Raw genomic sequence first — 7,691 nt, 5'->3', positions numbered from 1 at the left:
GGTTCGGCAATAAACATTCTACCCACGATGATGAGCAGTATGTATTGTATATATGATATGGTTTATGATAGGCAACAACAGTATTGGATAATCCTTCATATCGGCTGCAACTTTTCAATAGGACGAAACTCTTTTTCACGTCGCTGTGGAGCCTAAACCAGCCATTCTTTTCACTTTCACTTTTCGATACGGGAAACCTCTATCAAGACTATCAAGAGTGATGTTAAATTGCGTGGGAAATCGTCGGTGAAATATACATTTTTGATATAACAGTGTTCACTATTGCAGTTACGCCCTTTTGAAATGATGTTGCCGATACCGATGTATATTCACATCAAAAGATTACCCGAAAAATGTTCACATTTTCTGATAACCCTAATATGTTCAAAGTAAGTGTTGTCTAGTGGACATTTTTTTTCTGAGAAATTTTGCTTCCATTTTCACAAAAAAAATGTTTCTACGATGCTTCGTTCTTGAGTAATGATTTTTCAAAGAAAAGGCTTTTATGGAACATTTGGACATTTTTGAACAAAATTGGCCGTAACTCAAAAACGGAAAAAAGTGCATTCCAAAAATTTCAGCGATTTAAGCTTATACAATAACTTTCTCAAAAATATTTTTTCGAAAATTGTCCACGAGTTCGGGCATAGTTTTTCCGGCTTTTCTTTACGAATTTTCTCAATTGTGGAAAATTTTGTGGGAAAATTTTTCCAGCTCATTTTTTTTTATTTCTGAGAAAAACTGCTTTCATTTTCTAAAAAAAACTGTGTTTCTACGATGCTTCGTTCTTGAGTTATGATTTTTCAAAGTAAGTAGTGTCAGGGGAAAACAAAAAAATTCCACCTGAGTTTTCCGGGAAAATAGGCGACCCTGAATTTTCGTCAATTTTTTTTTGTTCATATATCCATGGGCCCTGCCTGTGGAAAAAGTTTCATGAAATTCATGAAGACCCTTCGGCCCAAACCCGTACGGTAATAATAAAAATCCCCTAGTGTAAAAAAAACAAACTAAAACGAGGTGGAAATATACCTTATTTGAAATCTAAATGACAAGGTAGGTCGGAGATGGTGATGCCTGGGCAGTGGAATGCAGAAGCCGTTTCACGAACCAGCGGGGTCAGATCCTGCTAGAGACACTGGCCATATAAGATTTCGACCTGGCTAATGTCGGTACCAAGAGTACCTTTAGTCGGAATGGTACGGAGTCGATTGATGGCGTTACTTTTGTAATCCTGAAATAGCCAGTAGGTCGTACTGAAGAGTAGGCGATAGCTACACTCACAGCGATCACCTGGCGGTTCGCTACAGTATCGACTACAACAACAGCAGGCAGCGAGTAGAGGAAGAGGCAGCTACGCCAAGGCCAACGGGCTGAACGGGCTCGTTTAGAAGTTAACCATCAATGTTAACTTCTTTTCCCGATCAGCCTAGATAGCTGTGTAGTGTCGGTAGCGGTTGTCTCAATTGGCTGAGAATAACACTACGACCAACTGTTCCGGGGGCAAATGTGCACCAAACAAGGAACCCCAATCCAAGGTGTCTGGATGGACCCGTGCTGATGGATGAATGGTTGAAGGGGTTGAAAAAATGCTCGATCTTTAACGGAGCCCGTAGATCGCCTTTATGTGTTGCGTTACGGTTCAAGATCTACCAAACCGAACCCTAGTGACATACGGTTTTTTTTCCTTCTAAACCATAGGGGGATAATCTGCTCAACAGACACCCTAACAGAAGGTTAGGGTAGTGTAGGTCTGACAGGCCGTCTTCTACAACAAAAGTAAAATCCAGGACTACTCTCTCCTCGTACCCACTAAACCATTCCTATGGTCGCCAAACCCTACGTCTCTCCGGAACCACCAAGAAGGTTTTGCTTCAGAGAGGGGCTAGTGCACATCGCACCCACAAGGTTAGCTGCGTAGCCTGCAGCAACGAACATCGATGACTCGCTTTGGAGAGTCCATCACGGTAGCATGCTGGCGCTTAGCCAGTTTCCCGAGTGGTCCTCGCCACTCCCTTTGTCCTCGGAAGGCGGGCAGGGTCAACCCCGCCCGCGCCCTACTGCTGAGCGGACATCAAGAACTGATGCCCACGTGCAACCCGATCTGACCTGCCCGTAAGGAAGGGTATCACTACCCTTCAGGCCCTATCAGATGCACCCGTAGGTTGCAGACAGCAGGATCTCACCTACCCCGACCCTTGCTGGGGACCCCTTTCCAACCGCGGGCTCGGATCCAACCCAGTAGACCGACGCCACGACAGCACCGCTACCGGGACTTCCTCTCCGCGGCCACTTAATCGTTGTAAGGGTCGATCTCGACCGAAGGGCACCGGTATGACCTACGAAGCCGACTCCGAACCCCTGGACCACCTCTTGTACTGCATCTGGACTAGCCACTCCCCGAGTCCACGCGCCACCTCCTCTGTAGTTCGCAGACGATATGGGTGATAGCCGTTGAAACGGCGCTCCAGCCAAACTCATCCCTACACATCCTCTGGACCAAGTTGTCCGGGTTTGTGTCCTCCCCGCATGTGGCAAGCATGCGGTCACGCATTGTGCGAAAACGCGGGCACACGAACAAACGTGTTCCGCAGACATACGGTTTGTCAAGTTGTAATGGTAATGTGTTTTGGTAATAAGGATTCATGGTACAAAGTCCTTGTTACTGGTGACAGTTTCTAATATTGCATTCATTCTGCCTTGCTGTTAGTTAAAGAATCGGACTTTTTTTTAACCAGTTCATTTATTTGGGGCTCAATCGCGTTTAACGCTTTGCGGAGCCAAAACTCATTTTTTGTATTTTATGTAAAAATATAATTCTTATACAACATAGTTAGTACGGGACGGAGCCAGGATACTCGTGGCAGCTCGAGATTAGTGGGTCATATATGCTTTTAGGATGGGCGTGGTAAGGACTGGGGGTAAGGGTTCTCTCAAGCTCATCCGGAAGGTATAACGTAATGACGTAATCGTTGTCTTCGTAGTGATTGAGCACCAGATTGTAGCGGGCTTTTCATCTGCCGGATGGCCAGGAACAACACAAAGACGAAAACAGAAAAAAAAACCAGATTAATCCACCTAGTGGTGATAGTGCCTTTCTCGTCGAATATGTACTCATGAACTTTTCGTCGACGTTAGCCAAAATGTTCCTGAATCCTGAAAACACTTTATATAGAAAAGCAACAATTTTAACAAAGCCATCATCGATTTTCGAAACTTATTGATGATACATATTTCGATGTTATGTTCAACAGCAAAACAGAGCTGAAAAATATCAGACCTCTCAGTTGACTGCTTGACCACCTTAACCCTAGTTGTGATCCCATTTCATCCACTATGGCAGCGGGGTGAGCGTCAGCTAATGCATGAAGAAGGTTATTTTTATTCACAATCACAGATCACTTTATACTATATTTTATTATCATTGGAAACACGGTGCATGTAAAATTTGACCTTCGTACGAGAAAAATGCAGATTTTTTTTTCATTCAAATTTAAATCGCAATGAGATGAGTGAGGGCTCAACCAGCCGCATCCAAATTGTGAGCAGTAATTTTAGAAGCATAAGAGAGTGAATATTGAAAAACTGTATAAGGTGTTGATACGATTAAATGATATATTTTCCCATAAAACGTTGATCCATCCTACTATACATTCACACCGCAGGAATCGGAAATGGTGTGATTTGAAGAGATCGCTTTGGTCACGGTTTTGTTCTCTTGCATATATGAAGACTTTGACCATTTCTTCGCTTATAATCTTACCCAACGTTTACATGCTATCAAAAAAGCCACAATTTGATTTATTGCTTTGACATTTATTTTGTTCACTTTTATAATTCCAATACTTGATGTGCAGATTGCATGTTTTTTTTTTTTTTTAATTTACGTTTGACCACTTCCGGCGGGACACCTGGAACCGATTCCGGTTGTCTTAAATATGGTCTGAGACTATATTTTTGTCAACTGTTCATCGGGTTACCTGAAAAGCCGAAAATGAATGTGATCTGAGGCTATTTTCTTGCTAACCGTTCGGCAATTTTTTGAAAAAGCCGCGAGTTTATGTATCGCATGATGCATGATTTTAAGTTCTAGATGTGGCCCGAGACTATTTTCATGTTGACCGTTCATCAGATTATCAAAACCGCCGCTATGGTTCAGTTTCCCTTCTATATTTTACCACTTCCGACGCGTTACTCGTCCTGTCACTAGTTCTGGAACACTACTGGTTCTCCCAAATATGGTCCGAGATTATTTGTTGGTTAACCTTTTATCTTGTTACTGAATAAGTCATTGATGTGTCGCATGTATTGGTTCTTTTTTACATTTTACCATTTCTGGCGGGACACCCGTAATCGGTTCCGTAACACACTGATATGGCTTGCGTCTATTTTCTTGCATCTGTTACCTAAAAAGCCGTGATTTGAGGTATCAGATGCATGGGTTTGGTGTCACTTCCGGCCCGGAACCGGTTGCGGAACACTACCGATAGTCTCTTAAATAGTCTGCTAAAGTTCATTAGGTTATCAAAAAAGCCATGGGTTTGATTCAATTTTATATTTAGCCGCTTTCGGAGGGAAACCCGGAGCTAGTCGGCACTACTGACAGTCCATAATGTGGTTTTTAGCCTACTTCCTCAATAATCGATCAACAAGTTGTCGAAAAAGCCGCATTGATGTGCCGCATGCAAAAGTTTTGTCAACTTTTATATACGGCCACTTCCGGCGGAACACCCAGAACCGGTTCCGAAACACCACTGGTTCAGATATGGTCTGAGACTGTTTTCTTGCTAACTACTCATCAAGTTATCAAAAATGCCACAGTTTGATGTGTCGCATGCATGGATTTGGTTCACTTTTATATTTGGCCACTTCCGGCGGGACATCCGGAACCGGTTCAGATATGGTCTGGGACTGTTTTCTTGCTAATTGTCCATCAGGTTATCGAAATTGCCGCAATTTGATGTGTCGCATGCATCGATTTTGTTCACTTTTATATTTGGCCACTTCCGGCGGGACACCCGGAACCGGTTCCGGAACACTACCGGTTCAGATATGGTCTGAGACTGTTTTCTTGCTAACTGCTCATCAAATTATCCAAAATGCCGCAGTTTGATGTGTCGCATGTATGTGTTTGTTACATGTTTATGTATGGCCCCTTCCAAGGGTACTGGTCCGGAACACGTAAATGGCCATAACTCCGGAACGGCTGGACCGATCCGAACCATTTTTAATAGGAAACAATGGGACCGGATTCCGCGTCGAATGAACCGTCGGTCATTAAAATCGGTTGAGGTTTACTGCCAAAAAGTGATGTAAGTTTTTTTGTACACATACACACATACACACATACACACACACAGACATCACCTCAATTCGTCGAGCTGAGTTGATTGGTATATGTGACTTGACCCTCCGGGCCTTCTATCAAAAAGTCGTTTTTGGAGTGAACATATAGCCTTTCCAGTACACTTAGTGTACGAGAAAGGCAAAAACTGGGGGAGAAAACAAGAGAATTAAACCATTATACAAGACAAACGAAGAAGTCGTAAATACATAGCATATAAGTGACATCGCGAGTGCCTAACACATCTCTCACAAGAACAAAGGTTTGTCTACCTCGGGCCTCAAATTGCGCGGACTTTCTCACGCACGCATCTGATCGTGCGATAATGGGATCGATGGAATCGCATGCGTGCGCGTGGCGTGTCACAGAGGTCCAATTTTGAGAAAAGCTGGCAGAAACTCAATTTTTGAACATGTCATATATGGGATACAGTATATTGAGCATTCATCCATAATACCAGGAGCACTAACTGACATTTAAAAAAATTGGAAATATTGATTTTGTATCTTGTTACAGCACTGAATAGCTGCTGATGGAAAAAGTGCTGAATTTTTTTATAAAGAACACAAACAAGTTCAACCACTAAAAAAGTCTATTGATATAAGTAATACAATAGCTTTCAAAAGTTTATTTGTTAGTTCTTGTGTATATCAGACATCTTCAATGGAGCAAGAGATCAAAATAACACTTTTGGCTTCAAAATTGACTTTACATGTCATTAGTACGAAAAATTCTTACTGTTCCACTTCAAAGTGTCTTACAAATCGCTCCACGCTACTCCCCGCGGGGAGATTCCGTTCAAATGCTCGTTTATGTATGCAGAATCGGTTGAAGAAAAATGCAACTGCCAAGAGCTGCCAAAACAATAGCGCCATGATGATATGTGTATAGTATAATTGTATGAAAATCATCAATTTTGTTCGAAGAAATCGTCAAAAAATGAAAATGCATTTAAAATGAAATTGAGTGCTAAATCATGTTCCAATACACTCATATAGGCTAAAACTAGCAGACTTCTATGATTTGACAATTTATGCCAGGTATTTTCAAATCTGGACCACTCTGCGTCTGCAGCAAAATGTATTGGAGAATAGGAGGTCGCCTAACGTTTTCATCGATATATCATTGTTGCGGTCAATGCACACCTACATTTTTGAATGTTTTGGAAAGCTTAAATAGACTCTCAGGTTTCTAATGATGAGTTCGGATTTGAAATCGGTGGTTGCGACCACAGCGAAAATCGCAATTTAAAGAGTGATACGGTCAAAATTTGGTCACACAATTTTTTTCATAGCTTTAGACTGCGTACACCAAAACAGCTGATTTTTGGACCAGTAATGGTACATTATATGTAGCTTATACCATAAAATGTTCATCAAAATCGATTAAGTATTGGTTGATATATAGATAAAACCATCGACCTACCTTTTTAAAATTTTGTACAAAGGCGATCCATAGTAAATTTTCGGAAATTTAAGGTCAGTAAAGCACAATTTTGATTATAGAACTACCAATACTGCTCCGATTTTTATCAAAATTTTACAGTAAAAATACAATTATGAAAATATGTTCTAAGTAAAATTTTGAGCCATTTTGTATGAATACTTTCAAAGTTGTAGCAGTTTCAATATGAAAGAAAATGATCGTGTTCCACTTAAGCAAATATAACTTTGTAACGGCTGGGCCAAATTTAATGAAATTCTTACCCAACATTTTGATATGTATACTTTACATACAGAAAAATTTTGATTGAAATTGGTTCAGTATTTCTGGCTCTACAAATAAAAGAGTAAAAATGTGTTCTTATTTTTAAATCCTCTTTGTACAAAATTTTAAAATTGCAGTTTTCAGAATTCACAATATCTCCGCAAATACCAAACCGATTTTGATGAAAATGTTATGGTATAAGCTACATATAATGGACCATTACTGGTCCAAAAATCAGCTGTTTTGGTGTACGCAGTCTCAAGTTATGAAACAAATTGTGTGACCAAATTTTGACTCTATCACCCAATAATGATAAAATTCACAATGGCAACCAAATCTAAGATGGCTGCCAAAAATTGTTCAACTTCAAATGAAAGGTATATACTTTCCCTTCAAAGAAAAGTGAAGTGTTGTATATGTTACAACATTAAATTTTAAGATATTATGCGATTAATTAGGTGCAATTTGATGAAAAATCGTCATTATTGTTACCGAGGGGTCCATCAATTTAACCCAACCAAAGTGGTTTTCATCCTTTTTTATCATATTCTAGCGAATAAGCAAGAAAAAAAATTGATTTTTTTTTGTAAATGGCGGCCTGGTTTCAGCGAGAATTACTCCAATGCGAATCCGTGGGGTGATG

The sequence above is a fragment of the Aedes albopictus genome, chromosome 3, assembly GCF_035046485.1.
Source record: "Aedes albopictus strain Foshan chromosome 3, AalbF5, whole genome shotgun sequence".
NCBI classification, from domain to species: Eukaryota; Metazoa; Arthropoda; class Insecta; order Diptera; family Culicidae; genus Aedes; species Aedes albopictus.
Note: the sequence above shows the minus strand (reverse complement) of the source record.